We start from the raw sequence: 18950 nt of genomic DNA on the forward strand, positions 1-18950 counted from the left end.
ACCATGTACTCAGCACATTTCCGGCACCAAGAAACCAGATAAAAAATGATCACTATGATTCTTATTACTTCATGCTAAAAAAAAATAAATAAATAAGTAAATAAAAATCTTTCTCAGGCTTAGCTCTTTTTAAATTTGAAATGTAAGGGAAACTTCAGAACTGTAAAACTGTTTTCCCTTTATGATTTCATAATACATTTTATATATGTATATATATAAATTTTTTTTTTTTTTTTTGTACCAGGGATTGAACTCAGGGGTACTTAACTACTGAGCCACATCACAGCCCTTTTTTTTTGTATTTTATTTAGAGACAGGGTCTCACCGAGTTGCTTAGGGCTTTGCTAAGTTGCTGAGGCTGGCTTTGAACTTGTGATCCTCTTGCCTCAGCCTCCTGAGTCACGGATTGCAGTCATGCATCAACCTGCCTGGCATATGATATATTCTTAATTTAAAAAAAAAAAAAAAAAAAAAAAAAAAAACTTGTGAAGGTGAAGAGCAAAAAGAAAACAAATGGACAAAGATTGAAAATTAAGCATATGGACAGATATTAAGAGGTCTGCAAACTGAGTTTGGGAGGGAATACAGATAGAAAGTCAGACTATTCCACTTGCACATGAATGGGATTGAGAGATCACATCCAGAGGTGGCTGAAGGGCAGGGTGGACAGTGTGAAACCACTAATGTGAAGTGACATCAGTGAGTTCAGAACTTCCTCCCAAGGCCAGAGGGCTGGGTCCATGTGTGCATTTCCCTTTATTACAGCTAAAGAAGGTTCTTTCGCTCTTAAACAAGAAATGACCATTCGTCTACTGTGGAGGCTACAAAGGCACCAAGAGCATCAATTTTTAAAGATCTGAAGCCAGAATTAAGGACAGGTAGTTAGTGTAGAAATAGGGGATCCGGTCAAATCCAGGAAATGAAGCCATCTGCCTCTGGAAGTTGGAGATTGTTCCTGGAAGAACAGAATGTCAAGGATCTCCAGAGGCCATTGATTACCAAATTTACCTGCCTTTATCAAGGACTGCAAGCAAGGAGCTGCTAATTAAAGCCCCCTGGGCCCTTATCTGCCAGAATCACCTTGGCCCTCCCCCTGCCCATAGCTTCTCACTTTATGCAAAACCAGGCCTAGTCACTTAGGCAGGAAGGAGAGATAAGGGGGGAGAGAACTGGAGAACAAAAGAGACCTTAACCTATAAAAGATGTGGGGTGCGCTCACTTCTTGGGACTTTAGAACATCAGCCATGGCCCCCTTTTTCCTGCCGGGAGAAGTCTGTATTATAACCTTTAAATAAAACCTGCTTCATATGCTTGCCTTGGCTGCTTCTCTAGTGTTCAATCTTCAACATTAGAAGGAGCAGAACTCGTCACCAGTAAATGGCGGTATCAGATCCTCACAGTTTGATGGAAGAGCAGCTCTAACAATGCTGTCTTTGGAAAAAAACTAATCCATAGTAAATAAAGAAAGGCTTGAATAAATACTTTGAATGAGTACTACCCAAGTAGCATTGCCAGAAACACACTGGAATGAACATGCCCTTTGTAAGAAGCTTAGATAATGATCTGTGATACATGTACAAGCTGGCCCATGGTACTGGTGAGCTGGATATGTGGGACTAAACTTCAGGAAATACAATGCGACCTGTATACTTAGGAATAATGCAGTAGGACGGATTAGGGACCCTTGTTCCAGGTCCCACCCCACCTTGATTAGCAGAGCTGACATGAGCCTAAGGACCTCCCTTTCATCCAGCCCCGTTGTGTTATTAGAGGATCAAACTTCCCTAAATAAAAAGCAAGAATAAATAGCAAGGTCCTGTTTTTCAAAGACTGCCTGACCATCTTCAAGACTATGTGCAGAGATTTGGCACATGTGCAAGGGGCATTATGGGCAAGGCACAGGAATCTGTCAATCACCCCTCATTTAGCATAAACCACCCATAGCAAAAAGCCTGCCAAAGTGAAATAAAGAACTCAGAAGCACATATACACCCAGACTCCACCCTGAATCTGCAGGCAGATGCTTCTGTCCTCTCCCCAATGTGTTCTTGCAGTATATCTGTAACCGAAGGCTTGGTCTTTGTCCCGGATGCCAATTCAGTAAGGAAGACATGGTTTTGAGAAAAAGGAAAAAAGAGGTTTATTGCTTTGCTAGTTCCAGAGGCTGTGATTCTCTGCATCAGGAGGGACAGGGGGGTTTTAAAGGAACTCTTCAAGGGTTACTTTCCAGGTGTGCTCTGGTAGGGGGTTCCAGGGCCCCCCATGGTGGGTTAAGATTCACTTGTTAATTTGGGAGATAGTCATCTTCCAGATCCTCAGCAGGCATCTCCTTCCTGTAGTGGGTGTGTTCAAGGGCAATTAACTAGGGGAAGAAAAAGATAATACTGCCTTCCTAATCTTGTTAGGGACAGGGAGATAGGAGAAGAGAAAAAAACATGTTCTTCCAGAAAACAAGCCTCAGAGCATTCAGAAGAGGAGAGGACCACTGTTACGTATCTTCCTCCAATAAACTCTCTTAAACTCCTCTTTGTCTTGTGGGATTCTTCTCACAACTGGAACACTGACCATCACCTAAAGTCTGGATTATTGTGATTGATAATTCAGAGAGGGCAATTTTACACCCACACCTACATGCGCTCTATGGATGGTTTGGGTGTCTCACCACTGAGCAGGCACTTTGTAATACACAGATTTCTAAGTGTCTTAGCCTCATGTCCTCTCTCTGGGTATTCCTAGGTGCCTCCAATAATGACTTGATATTGTTCTACAGATGGATGTCACTTTAAGTACAGGTCTACCAGTCACTTGTTACTGCTCTTTGGTAAGAAGACACTCCAGTGAGAAGATGAATCAACTACATTATTAAGCACATCACTGAGTTCAATCAGCACTTTTCCTGATGAAGGAAGGAAGGCAGGCAATGATTTTATGCTTTGTCTCTAGTAACAGAGCCTAGGTTCACTGAATAGCAAAGCACTAGATTATTTAGGCAGAAGTCAAAGAAGAAAGTAGACCAAGGAAAAATGTCCCATGTGGTGATGAAGATTGTAGTACTGACTGTTATAAACTAAAGAGTATGAACAAGTCTAACCTTTGATCTATTTTACTCTTTTTTTTTTTTGTGGTGCTGGGGATTGAACCCAGGGCCTTGTGCTTATGAGGCAAGCACTCTACCAACTGAGCTATATCCCCAGCCCCTATTTTACTCTTAAAAGCACTTCTAGAAGAATCTGACACTCAGAGCTGAAGCATACAAATCATGCCCAGATCATTTACTTTGGTGCCAGCTACTATGCTAAGCAACATATTTGCTTCATTTGTTTTGGAAAAACATCTGTTATCCCTCAAATGAATTAGAAATCCTGGGAATGTGCTTTGGAAAATGCTTGCTAACATATTATGTCTTTGATAAACTTTGATTTCTTCAAATAAAGTAAATCATAGCATCCTCCACACGCTTTGCTGCTTCGCCTGTGTAATACAAAGCCGATCTCCCGCCCCTTCCGTTGCACCACAACCTAACTTGCCAGTCTGAAAGTTGCTCTGCCCGCCTCTTGCGTTACAGGAATTTCCGGCCTACGCTAGATCCATTTCCTGCTTCTCACGTTACATCCTAGCTTGTCAGTCTGAACATGCTAGCTAGCTATTAGTTCATCAGTCAGCTTGCAAGTATTCTCCTCCACTATTGGTTCCTTCCAGCCCAGGAGATTCCAATATTTGGGAGAAGCATCCACACCATCTTTCTCTTTCCCTTCTTTTCCAACCCCAGAGCAGACGCCGCGCTAGTCGTCCGCATAATAAAGTCTCTTACGAGGTCCTGTGTCCATCGTGGATTTCTGGGAGCTATTGTTGAGCCACAACTGAGACCGGGTATACAGAGCACCAGTTCCATCAGAAGGGCTGGAGCTACTGTGGGTCCCGAGCTGAGCTGCATTTTTCCTTATAGCCTGCCACTTTCCTCCTCAAACGTTCAAAATGCATGCAATTCATCTGTTCACCTAGACATTAAGGACTAGTGACTCTATGCCAGACTCATTGTATGCTGAACACTGTGTATGTAAAATATGAATAATTAATTATCATCACCGTCAATGAACTCAAAATTTAGTAGGGAACATCCATGTAAGAAAGACAGGATTGCTTGAAAAGTAGTACCTCTGAAAGTGTAATTGGCCTGAAAATACTTTTTATATCTGATCCCTATGTTACTCAGAACTCTTCAAATATAAATTACATAACCAAATATCTTGCCTAAGTTCCCACTAAGAGCATAGCTCAATGATGGAGCCTGGTGATGTGGGATTTGTGAATTTTGTCCAGTGCTTATTCTATCTTGTCACTAGTGAGCAACACCCTTTGATAAATACTCATTGCCTGTAGTCAGGTTCCTGCTAAGAGCTAATTCTTACAGGGCCTTGCCCTGTAAAGTGTGCAACTCCCATGCTTTAGGACCTCTAGGCACAGGTATGCTTTTTATTCTTAAAGGTTTTAGGTGAAATGAGATTTTTTTTTTTTTAAATGCTATTACTGAAGCCAGAATTAAGGACAGGTAGTTAGTGTAGAAATAGAAAATCTGGGTCAATTCGAGGAAATGAAGCCATGAAGCCATCTGCCTTTGGAAGTTGGAGACTGCCCCTGGAAGAATGGAATATCAAAGATCTCCAGAGCCCATTGATTACCAAATTTACCTGCCTTTATCAAGGACTGCAAACAAGGAGCTGCTAATTAATGCCCCCTGGCCCTTACCCGCCTGAATCACCTTGGCCCTCATCCTGCCCATGGCTTCTCACTTAATGCAAAACCAGGCCTAGTCACGAAGGCAGGAAGGAGAGATAAGGGGGGAGAGAACTGGAGAACAAAAGAGACTTTAACCTATAAAAGATGCAGGGTGTGCTCACTTCTTGGGACTTTAGAACATCAGCCATGGCCCCCTTCTTCCTGCCGGGAGAAGTCTGTATTATTCCCTTTAAATAAACCTGCTTAATATGCTTGCCTTGGCTGCTTCTCTAGTGCTTAATCTTCAACATTAGAAGAAGCAGAACTCGTCACCGGTAAACGGCGGTATCATTACCAGCTAGGAATGGTGGGACACACCTGTAATTCCAGGGACTCAGGAGGCTGAGGTAGGAGGATTATAATTTTGAGGCCAGCCTCAGCAGCAACATAGAGAGACCTTGTCTCAAATAAAAAATAGAAAGGACTGGGAATGTGACTCAGTGGTAAAATACCCATAGGTTCAAGCCCCAGTACCAAAAAACAAACAAACAAAAACTGCTGTTGCCTTACTACTAGTCCTACATAAAATCTCAAGAACACATTCTAATGCCTTCCATGGGCAACTGCATTGCTTTCTTCTGGCTTCTTCCTTTTGGAAACCACTGTTTTCTTCTCCAGAAATCATTAACTACTTAAATGTAATGCTGTTGTGTTCAGTTCTGTCGACTGTCAGTATAATCCTTTGTACCTTTTGACAAGTTTTCAAAAGAACTTCAATGTGGGTATTACACGTCCAAATGGATCTAGTCAATATCTAAATTGCTGAAGTGACAAGTGAACACAGAGACTTATTTGTGAATAAACATGACAATTAATGACAATCAATGGGACAGGTCAGTGAAGTAAATCTTAAGAGTATAGCTTTTTACTAATAAGCATTTGTCAAACTCTATTGCTCGGCAAACTGACTTTGGGGAGTTATTAGCAATCCTGTTTTAACAAAACCATTGTCAAAGGAGAGGAAACACAAAATAGGGTTTCTGGTGTCTTTTCAAAGACACAACTCCAAAATTCCTGATGGGATCAGTAATACATGTCTATTCTTCATACATAACACTCATGGGCTCAGAGAAAAAGAAATTCCTTTCCTTTACAATTTTCTATCTCCAAAACACTCTCAATTCCAGTTGTCACAATAACATCTTTACAGCCCACAAAGTTAAAAATTAAGAACAGAAAAATACTTCAATGTATGAACGTACAGAAACTAACTACATTGCATAAAATGAATTGATTTCAATTGAATTCAGTCAGAAATCAGCAACCAGTTGAAACTGTCCATGTATTATTAACATTTTCTCCATCATGAAAGACACACTTTTTAAAAACTCATCTATTTTGTTTCTAATGGATATTCATAATGAGAATGAATTCCAGCTATTTGATCAAAGTCCTTTCTTGAAGAATATCTTTGTGCATTTATGATAGTCTCTTTTTTAAGTCAGTACTTTAAGAAACAATTTGTTTTTCATGTCCTTAATGTTAATACAGGATTTTAAATTTGAATAATTTGATTTAGAAAAATGCATCTCGACTAATATCAAACATAGGAAAGAACTCTCTGAATTCAGATGTACTTTTCAAAAGTCTTACAAGGTAAAGCAGTGACTGGTAATTACTCTTCTAATTATTCAAAGGCAATAAAGGCTTCCTTTTAGTTCCTTTTTAAATCTCTCCAAGAGTTGGTATTTTCTATGCAAAATGCCAATTTAATTATCATGTTTAAGTGGCCCTGTGTATGCACAAGTACTATGCTCTCAAGTCCCACATATAAGATATGAATTCTGGCCCTAAGAGAATGAGTCTAGAGTTCACAGGTCACATGCAAAATAATCTTGCAAATTCCCAATAACCCAAAGAGATGGATAATGTTACCTCATTTAGAAATTCAGTCAAGATAAGTAAACTATTTAAAAACAACAATGGGGGAAATACTGGGGAGTTATATTGGGCAAAATATATTGTTATGTTGTATGCATGTAAGAATGCGTAACAATAAATCCCATTAATATGTGCAACTATAATGGACCAGTAAAATGTGTGTGGGGGGGAATGAATGCTATAAAGTAATCTATTAAAAACTAAAGAGAACGTTCATCAAAATGTTTATGTCATAAAGTTCAAGGCAGAATAACATTCGTCCTTGCCCAGGTTCTAAGTCCTTTGATAGATAAGAAAAGGGTGAAAATCTCATTATAAATATTAACTAAACTATTGTTAGGGAAGTTGGTCTAAATCTCCAGGCCAAGGCTCCCAATAAAAGATCAGTTGTGTGCTAATTGCACATAGTTTGCTCACAAGAAAAATGGAAAGGGCTAGGATATGCATGCCTCATTTCTCTTTCCAACTAGTTTCTCCACTGGTTGCATGTAGATTTTTTTCTCTACCTCTGGGGCACACAATACAAGTGGGAAAACAAGTAAAAAGTTTTCTGCTCATAGGACATATCACAGGCAGGAAATGAGAGCAGTAGGAAGAGTTATCATGTGGCTTCTGCAGGTATTTTCCAATGGAATCCTCACCAAAGCTCCATTAGATACAAAAATATTATCTCTATGTATAAATTAGAAAACTGAGGTGTATAGGAGGTTAACTGATTTGACCCAGGTTATACTGCCAGTGAATAAAAGCTAGAATTTCATTTCTGTATCTAAAGTAGTACTAAAATCTCTTTAAAGAATGACATATAGCATCTAGAACTCCACATGTCTACCATTGTATATATAGTTAATACTATAGAATCTGTAGAGATGAATGTGAAAATGAATTCTCTTCTATTTAAATATCATTGAATGGATACTAATGTCAGTACTCAGAATTCCACAGTGTGATATGTTGGCATCCTGAGCATTTCTGAATTGAAAAAGGTAAGAGGTTTTCAGAACCAAGGTCTCTGACCTTCTTTTATCTTCTTGCCCCTCACCCCTTTTTATCCCCTGAATTGAACTGTAGAAACTAGCATTCCTGTCCTCCAAAGCAATGCAAAATACCCCTAAAGGTCACTTTCTGATCTTCCCCTGCCTTTTGTGTAACACACACGGGTGAGAAGGTGGGAGACCTTTTCTTGCACATGATAAGGGTCATGGCTGATACTTCTGCACAAAAGATGGGCTAACTAGAGAAAAGTATAATACATTTATTTAATAAAAATTTTCATGACATGGGAGCCTTCAAAATAAAAACCCAAACACCCAGCAAAAACTCTTTTTATGCTTAGGTTTGAAAAAGTAGGAAGACAGGCTTATAGAAATGTAACTGGACAAAAGGGAATTGATCTAATGGTAACAGACTGAGTGGGGGAACCCAGCAAGGTCTGTCTGTTCAGATTCTTCTTACTTCATCTGCCTGGGTACTGGTAGGACTTCTCTGGGATGAGGGTCCTCAGGAAAGAAAGCAGAAGTTCAGAGAGTGACCTTTCTAGGTTTGAGAGCTTGCTTTGTAGAAGACACGTTCTAGTTTCTATCACTTGCCTTGGGCGGAGAGAGATTCAGGTTTCTATATGAATTGTTTCCAGGGAGAAAGGGGGACAAGAGGCAGGAACATTCAGTTCAGAGTAGTCAATACAATTAGGGACACCTTACTTTAGGATATTGTGTTCTGAGCCCAGACAGAAGTAACAGTCACAAAGCAGTTCCCTGGCCTACCCAGTCTGAAAGTTGTAGGAACCTCATTCTATAGATCTTTCCCTATACCCAGAAGCTAAGAATAATCTGAACAAACAGGCCATGCTGGGTTGCTTTCCTTGTTTATTACCAGTAGGTCACAGTCTCTTTGTCCAATCATGAATCTCCATAATGACTCACTTCTTCCATCAGACTTAACCTAAAAATACAGTTTTCCTTTATCTTTGGGGATTCATTTCTAAAGTTTCCTGTATTACATAAAACTCTCATTAAATATATGTACTATGTGTTACTCTTATTAATCTTTTTTGGTTATAGGGGTGTAAACAATAACCATAGTATGTGATGTGAGGAAACCAAGGGGCACAGGATTGCATTATATTTACTGTACAAACAAAAAACAATAGCCAACTTCCATGTAGCTCTTCAAAAGTGAGCTGATAGGCACTATGAGAAGGAAATGTGCATGGATTCAGGTGTGCCCTCAATTAGCAGATACTCTTACTAAACATTTTTTTGAGATGCAAAACTTGGAAATAAAGGGAGAAGATGATGCCTGTCTTTTAAAGGTTGTGTGTGAGGTAGCACTACCCAAGAGACCTGCCTAAGAGTTCTCTATTCTTCTGGATTCCTGTTTATTTTGGCTAATACTCAGAAAAGGAGATTTAAACTTGTAGGAGACCAACACATTGAAAATAATTTTAGTCCAAGAGAAAAATGACATTATTTTTGTTCAGTAGAAAAAACTCCCTAAATATTAGAGTGTGTCCTGCAGTCTGACAGCGTGTTAACCAGTTATGTATTGCTAAAAGATATGCTTACACAGGATAACATTCAAAGAGCTTAGTAGAACCAACAGTGATTCATGAATTGGACAGCACACAGAACAGGGAAAAGAAAAAATAATAATAATAATAATTCTAACTTGCCAGGCACAGTGGCACACATCTGTGATCCCCGAGGCTCAGGTGGCTGAGGCAGGAGATCGCCAGTTCAAAGACAGTCTCAAACTTAGCAAGGCAATAAGCAACTCAGTAAAACCCTGTCTCTAAGTAAAATACATAAAAGGGCTGGGGATGTGGTTCAGTGGTTAAGTACTCCTGGGTTCAATCAATTCTTGGTACAAAAAAAAAAAAAAAATTATAACTTACATGTGGAAGCAAGGCCAAGAAAAGATTTGACTGTGGATAATGGGAAAGTGGAACAATAGCCCTTGAAGTCCTTAGCAGGAGGTGTGGATTTTCTGATTGGTGAAATTTAAGTTTTTTTTTTTTCCCTAGAATATGAATGATCATGCTGATTTGGCTTCTGGTTTACTTAGGTAAGAATTCAGAGGGCTAGAACCACCTCTGTCTAGTGGACCCCTGATTAATTATTTTAACTGTGTCTATCTTTATAATACATTTCAATGTTCTGTTTGTCACCGATTCTACTTGCTCTGGACACTTGAATCACATTTAAGGTAGTTCTACCATCCTACAGGTTTTATTTTCAAAGTGTCCTGAAACCGCTTAAAAAGTACTCAGATTATATCTATATGAGAACTAATTAATTAATTAATCTATATGTCCTAACTTTTGAAGATTATTCACAGACATTATTTTACTTTCAGAGTGTTTTTTTCCTCCTCTGAAAAGCAGGAATGGTAATAATTTCCTCAGACTCTCTGGGATTGTTAAATAAAAGAAGCATCTGTTCATTAAGTGTTTGAATACAACCCAAATTATAATATTTACAGCAACAATTAGTATTGTGGATTGTAGTTGTTACTGTTGATTCTGTTATTTTTCTAGTGGGAATTTTCAGTCTACAAAAATGTGTATGTATTTATGGTTTGAGTGGATAAATCTTTGCTAAAAATTAGGTGGGTAAATAAGAAAATATTTAACTTAAGTTCTATGACAGCTACTTAAGGCAGAATATCTCAAAGGCTCTGACATAAAAGATTGTAAAAAACCTCCATCTTTGAAAGGCAATTGTTACAACATAATACAAATAAATTACAAGGAAAATGAAATACAAAAAAGACAAGCAAACACAGCCCCTGTTTCTTTTCTGTTATAATAATTAGACATTGCATTCATTAGCTTTCCATTGCTGTGACAAAATACCTGAGTAAAACAATCTAAACAGCATAAAGATTTATTTGGGCTCACAGTTCCTTAAGTTTCAATCCATGGTTGGCTGACTCTATTGCTTTCAGGCCTGTGGTGAGGCAGAAACATCATGGCAGAGAGGGTCTGATGGACCAAAACTTCTCATGTCACAGCAGCCAAGAAGCAAGGGGGGAAGGGGAAAGAGAGAGAGAAAAAAAAAAAAAAAAAAAAAAAAGAGAAGAGAGGAGAACAGAGCAGAGCAGAGCAGGGGAGGGGTGACTGGGGGCAGAATCTACCTTCCAAGGCATGCCCTCAGTGGCCCACATCTTCCCATAAGGCCCCACCTCCCCAAAGTTTCCACCACCTACCAATAGTGCCACCAAAGTGAGGAACAAGACTTCCAAACAGGAGCCCCTTTGGAAGAAAGTCCAGATCCAAACTACCACAGACATAAAACCACTGTCAATCTGCTTTATATTTTTAAATCTTTGCTCCCAAATTTGTAACTTCCTTTTTTGCAAAACAGTAACAAACAAGCTAGGGCCTGACACTGGTTCAGGCTTCACTGGGAACTGAAATGGTGTGAGGCTACCGGATGACTATGAGACCATGCCCCTGGAGAAAATCTGCTGTGCTCTGTGGCCTTCACCCCTCTGCCACAGAGAGGACTCCAGGGGCTAGTTAGCATCATCTTATTTGTTTCTGAATTTTAGAAGTAGCACAGATAGTCGCTGTGGAAGCCCAAGATAAGCAGAAATTAGCTCATCCATCAGCAGCAACATAGTCTTCAGTTTGAAACTACAAAGAAAGAGTATAAAGGAAGATGGTTTGCAAATGTGAGAGCAAAGATAACGTGAAGAGTGTTGCCCTTCTAATGTCAAACAGGTCTGAATGACAAGCACACCTCTTTCCCCTGGAGGATAAATCTCTTGAAAGCCATAGAGCAAATTAAATTTTTCTGTTTTATATTCTTCTTTAAACTGTGAATCTTAAGAGGAGATTAATTTGGGGCCACTTTCTGTTTGCTTTGCTTTCCTTGTCATGCAAATGCAATGCCAGACTCCTTTACCTTTTCTTAATTAGGGGTAGTAGAGCAGATTCTTCATCCATTCTAATGCTACCAACCTCTCCCTCTCTTCAAGATTGTCCTTCTTCAGGCAAAGTTTTCTGTTAATATGGTAATAGTAGCCAGTCTTGAAACCTGCTACAGTTGTAGACTGGGTATATGAGAAGAGCAAACAATTGTGCTCTTTAGTCCTGACCTGAACTCTGGTTAAAATCCTAACAGGAAGCTCTTGGGTCAACACAGTTGTAATGGTTTGGGTATGAGTGTTCCCCCAAAAGGTCATGTGTGAGAAAATGCAGAAATGTTCAGGGATGAAATGGTTAAATTGGAAGAACTGTAATATAATCAGTAGATTAGTCCACTGATATAGATTAACTGGTTGGTGGGCAGGTGGGGTATGGTGGAAGGAGGTGGGTCACTGGGGGTGTACTTTTGGGGTTTATATTTTGACACTGGTGAGGGGTGCTTTCTGTTGTCTGGTTGCCATAGCTGCTTTCCTCCTCCACGCTCTCAGCTGCTTTCCTCTGCCCTTCCTTTCTGCCATGATGTTGGTCCCAGATCTATGGAGTCAGCTGACCACTGACTGAACCCTGAACATCATAAGCCAAAATCAACTTTTCCTCCTCTATGGTGTTCTTACCAAGTCTTTTGGTCACAGCAACAGAAAAGGTAACTTGATCAACAATGAACCAGATCTTCCATGGATCTCCATCTTCTATTTGAACCCTCTAGGTGAAAGCAAGATTTCACGTAGGATTCTATGAGTTAGGAGACTATATTTATTAGCTTATAATTTTGATATGGATTAAAGGAGATCCTGGTCTGTGAAATGATATTGGAGACTAAGTGTCACATCTAAGAATATTTTGACTGTGTTAGAGAAGAACTATAATGGTATTTCATCTTTTTTGGAAAGTGCCCATTGATTTTAAAAAATCCTGTATTGAGTTAAAATTGATTCCCAAATACTTCAGTTCCTACCCACTGATTATATATCCACTATAGAACTAGCCACCAACAATCTTATTCCTTTGGAAGTAAATTTCCATACTAAGTTGTCTCCCATTATTAAGTCATTTTATTATCTTACATAATCATGTGCTTCTCTGGATCACTCGATTCATAACAGAATTCTGATCTAAAACAATCATGACAGGCCTGCCATGCTGGAAATGAAGTACTGCCAACAGAGTGTACGTGGATTTAGGACAGGAGGTGCATTTTAAGTTTGCCTTAGGACTGTTCATTTATTTTAAACAATAAACCACAGTAAATCATAGCAGTTTCAAATGATCAACTGTCCATATCAGACTAGATTTGAGTTCAGAAGCAAGGAAGTTTCTGTATGTTTTTGAACAATATGTAAACTGTTGAATTTTAGAGGTGCAGGGAGGCCAGTTAGTCCCTCCACATTCAGGACATCCATACCAGAAAATAAATTATAATTGAGACCTATTTTAAATTTCAAATAAATATTTCAACCAAGGTTAGGTTGAAGGCAGAGAGCCCTGTGGCACATCACCACAGACTTGTCCTCCATAATGTACATTTATTTATTTATTGTCATTCCCATTGTTCAGGAAGTTTCGGGAACATCTAAATGCATTCTCAACTAAACATCAAAATGCAACTTCTTCAGCATTGTCCAGAAAGACGACGAGAGAGATTCAGGCAAATGAATGCTATGCGTTAACGGGGAGGACGATCACGTTTTACTTATTTTCAATATCAACTCTTTCCCCATCAAAGACTATTCTCTTTTTTTTCATGAGACAATCTTCTGAATAGAGAAGAAAGAACACAAAGCAAAGCGAGTAACTCTGCTTTGCCTGTGTTTTTGGTTATAATTTCACCATCTGCCCTAAGCAGTAGGTCACTTGCTTTCTTTAAGGTCCTCTTGGTTAAAACCATAATAAAAGCATTACCTCACTGTTACACACCCTTCACTTGTGTATGAGCGCTTTGGAGTTTATAGGGTACTTTTCTGTCCCTCAATCAGTTTCATCTCTAGATGAATCCTGTGAGGTAAGGCGGTCACATAATACTCCCATAATATTCTATTTCATAAAAGGGGGGGGGTGATTCCACACTAACACACACAGCTGTGCAGAAAACATGCCTTCATTACCTTGTTCAAGTTCACTGTCCTTTCCATACATCGGGCTGGCAAACTACCTGTCCATGTCATATGCAGTCTGTGGTCACTGGCCAGTGAGCTAAGAAGGGCCTTCCCATTTTTTTTTAATGACTACATTTTTAAAACTTATGTAAATAACTACACCGTAGCCTCAAATATGCATCTCGGTCTATAAAATATGCAATATTCACTTTAAACAAAGTCTGCCCATGCCTACTTTGTAGTTTAAACTTTAAAGGAAAAGAAACCCCAAAACACATACCAATGATAGTTTAAGAAACAGAGTGGCACTGACTTTAACAAAGGAGGAAACTAATAGAAGTAAAGAAAAGAAACAAGGAACAACTCACTGAAAGTTATGAACTGGATGGGAGGAAATTGCCTGACAGAAAAAAATTAGCAAAGCTTGAAGGAACAAAGTGGAAAAATAAGAGTTTGTTCTTTAACATCAATTAGAAATATGTCCATTCAATCAGTTATCTATTTAAAAGTAAGGCTACAAATTTGTTGAGAGAAAAATGCAGTATCTTTTTTTTTTTTAATTTTTTTAGATGTCAATAGGCCTTTATTTTATTCATTTATTTATATGTGGTGCTGAGAATCGAACCCAGTGCCTCACATGTGGTGGGTAAGTGCTCTACCACTGAGCCACAAGCCCAGCCTAAAATGCAGTATCTTTTACTTTGAATTTTATATAATCCTTAGCCTCTAAGTACTCTCTCTGTATATCTGTATATATGTGTGTGTGTGTGTGTGTGTGTGTGTGTGTGTGTGTGAGTGTATCTGTACTGTATCTGTATATATAGTTTCATTTGTGTGTGTATCTATATATCTGTATATATAGTTTTATCTGTGTGTATCTATATATCTGTATATATAGTTTTATCTGTGTGTACCTATATATCTGTATATATAGTTTCCTGTGTTGTATCTGTATCTATATCTGTATATATAGTTTCCTGTGTGTGTATCTATATCTGTATCTGTATATATAGCTTCCTCTGTGTGTATATCTGTATTTATATTTGTAAATATACAAATATATATATAGTTTCCTCTGTGTGTACCTGTGTATTTATATTTGTAAATATAGTTTCCTCTCTCTCTGTGTATATACACTGTCTCCTCAAGAGACACAAGCTCTGTTTTATCCGCATCTCTTGGTTCTCTTAAAACTGAGTTATGGGGGAAATACTGGGGAATGATATTGGCCAAATTGTATTGTTATATTGTGTGCATGCACAGATATGTAACAACAAATCCCACCATTATGTACAACTGTAAAGCACTAATAAAAAGCAACTGAGTTATGATGATGGGGCACATTGCCCAAAGACAGGGAGAATCATAAATGCCTCCAAGGCAGCACAGCTGGCCTGTCAGAGCCATGTGGGGCATCCAGTTCAACAATCCTGCAAGCCTCCTGCATTCAGCTGAGTTACTGCTATACTTTGCATCAAATCCCCTGTCAATCACAGATGAGCTCATTTGCATATAGAAAATACACATGACAACAACAAAAACCTCTCTAGGGTGCACCTTGACAAAGAACTTGAGATGGCTTTGAGAGCATTAAATACTGTCCTTTTTGGCAGTTCAGGTGGGCTTCCCCAAAGAAAAATTTCTGCTGAAATTTTTAAGATGAATAGTTCTTTCATTCATTCAGAGAAGCTGTTTCTTCTAGATGGATCCATTTTGAATCTAAGTAAGAAACACATTGTGTTCCTGGATTTCAGAATTACTTGATGAATCCTCCACCAAACTTTTCTTTTAGCACCTTAAACTCCTAAGCCCCAAATGACCCAAATGACTCTTCAGAGATGATGTGCAGCTCCAAACTTGCTCTTCTCCAGTCTTCTTACCTCTTTTGACTCCTGAGAGTGTCAGTTCCCAAACTTTGCGGCATGTTAGAGTGACCTGGAAAGCTTTTAACACATTCAACGCCCTTGTCACACCCCATACCAATTATATCAGAATATCTGAGGGTGCTTACCAGGCATCTGGGGTGTTTAAGGAACATTAGGTGACAATGTGCTGCAAAGTTTAGGAATCACTGACTTATAGTCTATGATTTAAGTAAAAAGTCTTTACCTGGACATTCAAGGAAATCCATTCAGCAATTCTTATCTTTGAAGACATGTCCTCTAAACAAATTATATGCCAGACAACTGAACTACTAACTATTCTTCAAAGACAGCTCATGCCGCTGTGCCTATTAAGTTGATCTCTGCATGACGGGAATTCTCCCTCTGGAACTCACACACAGCAGATTGTATTTCCCTTAGAGAATTACACTGTACCTTATCTTGTAACCTGGGTTGACAGTATTCAATTCAACAAATACATATTGAGCACTTTTTGCCCATCACTTAGCTGACCTTCAGGGATACTATTACTAAAGTGATGTTGCTATGGTTTGGATACGTGGTATACCCCCAAAACACATGTGTAAGACAATGTAAAAACATTCAGAGGAGAAATGATTAGATTATGAGAGCTGTAACTGAACCAGTGGATTAATCCACTGATATGAATTAAGTGGGTGGTAACTTGTGGGCCTTGTCCCCTGGGCCTACATGGCATCTGTTGAAAGACAGAGGTGCCAAACAGGATCCATAGGGACTAAGGCTCTGCCCAATCCCCTGCGTGAACCACATAGTATCACTTGGGGACTAGGGTCCCATCTTCCTCTCCTGTGTTCTGTGGTCTGTGAAACTGTCACCTTCTGTGTTCATATGGTTGTTTTTTACTTTCTGTTACCAACCTATAATCTGCCAAATAGGCTGGTAACTGCTTATGCAAGGTTTGACTTTAAGATGTATGGCTAGCTTAACTGCAAGCATATAAAAGACAGTGTTATACATAGTAAAGACAGACGCAGCTTCCTATGTGACAAGTGCTCCATCTCTCCTGATTGAAGTTCTTCTCAGATCTCAGTGTGCAGACTGAGTTCATTTCCATGATTGCATTGTTCAGGCCTCCACCTGGGCTGTGGTGGTGAGCCATTGCACCAGGCCTTCCCTCTAGTGTTGCGGACAGTGCAACAGTAACTATAGGCAGGTGGTGTGTGGTTTGAGAAGTTGGGTCACTGGAGGCATGCTTTTGGGATTTATATTTTGTTCTTCATGAGTGGAGCTTTCTCTCTGCTTCCAAAGCTGCTTTCCCTTCCCACCACCCTTTCGCCATGATGTTCTGCCTCACCTCATACCCAGAGCAATGGAGTCGCCATTTATGGCCTGAGAGCCCTGAAACCAGAATAAACTGTTAATTCTCTAATTATTCTTGTCAGGTCTTTTGCTTACAGTGATGAAAAGGTGGACCAATAGATGCCAGCAAGCCTAGCCCAGTACTGCATTGCTAGTTTAGGATCTAGCTCCTTATTTGTCCTTTGACATTGAGCTAATGCCTCTTTAAAGTAGGCACTAAATAAATATTTCCTGAACTTTTGAAAATAAACTCTAAGAAGGAAAGGCAATACACTCCAAATATGAATATTAAAGTTAAAAGTAATTTCCATCACAAAAACAAAGTGTGATCTGTCAATCTGAAAGCTGAGAACATTAACTTAAAATCCCAGAGTCAATGAAAAATATTTCAGGATCTCTCAGTGAGTAAGCTTGTTGCCTTCTGAGCCAATATACCCATTATCCTCCATATATATGCCCTAAAATATTATCTATGTTCCATTTTTCATGAACTTATTCAACCAATAGTTATTAACTCTATACTCTCTTTCAGATACTAAGCAGGAAACTGAGATACAGTAGTGGCTACAGAATTTATTCATTCATTCACTTTTTTCAGGCAATATTTATTAAGTGCTTATTATATGCCTGGTATTATAGATACTGAGAATACTGGCAAGAATGAAGCAGACCAAAATATTTATCCTTTAAGACATGGTTACAAGTTACTTTTGAATCATACTATAAGCATTTTTTTCCAATTTAATCAGAACCAACTGGAAAGTCTAATAATAATGTTAATTTTAAATAGACTGACCCCTTCTTATTCTAGATCTGGATTCTGCAGCAATGATGATCAGCAAAGGAAAACTCAAGGATAACTTGATGGGCTGCTCATCATTCTTCCATTTTTAAATGAGTAATGCTCACTGCTCTTCTCAGGTACATGCATGCCTTGTGCTTAAGAATATGTGTCTCTGAGCAGTGCATTTTGTGCCCCTTCAAGCAGAAACAATCTATTTCTCTGGTCGCTCCCTATCTGTCAAGTCAGAGACAGAAAAAGAGAAGATGCTTGCAGAAATACCAACTCAGCAAATTTTCTAAATTTTCTGTCTCTTCTCCTGGAGGCAAAACATTCTTCAGTATTGTCCACGGACTACCTGAGCAGTCAGAATGGATGGAGTTTGGGCTTCCTCTCTGTATTAAAGTTTATGACTCATGTTTGCTATTCTAGGGTATTATATACCATATTAGTATTAATCACTATTACTATTTTTCATCTATCAGAACAAATAATTAGCTGATAGGAGGTTTTCAGCCCAAAGCAAGAGAAAACCCAGCTAAAAATGCCCTAATAACTAGAAAATATCATATATCAGAAAACAAATCAGAGAGTGGTACCTGAGGTTATTAAAGTTGGTTAATGCAGCAGGCCTACCAGAATGCAAGTGCTAACTTACTTTCTACCCTCTCTATCCAGGTGCCCTCAGTTCTTGTGGTCATAAGCTGTCTAGGGTGGCTCCAGGGATCACACAGTAGCATTTAACAGTAGGAAGAAGGACAAAGAATGTATCTGTGAGACATCCTGTACCTGTATGCCCCCTTCCATTTGGACCAGAGGGCACCATGGAGCAGAGGAACAGTTTCACCAGGGCTGGTTTAGAGTGTGAATGAAGATTCAGATCCCACACCTTCAATTCCTAGAAGGCTGATTTAGCAAAGAACGTGGGGAGATCTGTTGTGGTTTAGGCATCATCATCTTTAAATAATTATGCATTAGGAAAAAGGGGCAGATGCTGAATTAACCCTTTCTTTCAAAAGGGACTGACTCTGAGTTGGCAGCATGGATACTAGAATCCCTGGAGGGAGAAGGCCTGGGACCCATTCTCAGATTCAGATTTAATGAACTGGTGTGCAACCAGGATATCCGTACTGCTACAGAGCAGTATTTATCAGATTTTATGTGCACCCAGATCACCTGGGGACTTGGTTAATCACCTACAGATTCTGATTGGGATAGAAGCATTTCTGACCATCTCCTGAAGATGCTGGCACTGCTGATAGAGG

The 18950-nt window shown here is 39.1% G+C and overlaps 1 non-coding gene across 1 annotated transcript; it reads right to left on the reverse strand.

The window, feature by feature from the left end:
• Positions 1 to 3119: 3119 nt before the first annotated feature.
• Trnam-cau (transfer RNA methionine (anticodon CAU)) lies at positions 3120 to 3193 on the reverse strand. The gene has a single exon. It is a non-coding gene; the product is annotated as a tRNA-Met (tRNA).
• Positions 3194 to 18950: the final 15757 nt, after the last annotated feature.

This window comes from Sciurus carolinensis, chromosome 19, assembly GCF_902686445.1.
Source record: "Sciurus carolinensis chromosome 19, mSciCar1.2, whole genome shotgun sequence".
Classification (NCBI taxonomy): Eukaryota; Metazoa; Chordata; class Mammalia; order Rodentia; family Sciuridae; genus Sciurus; species Sciurus carolinensis.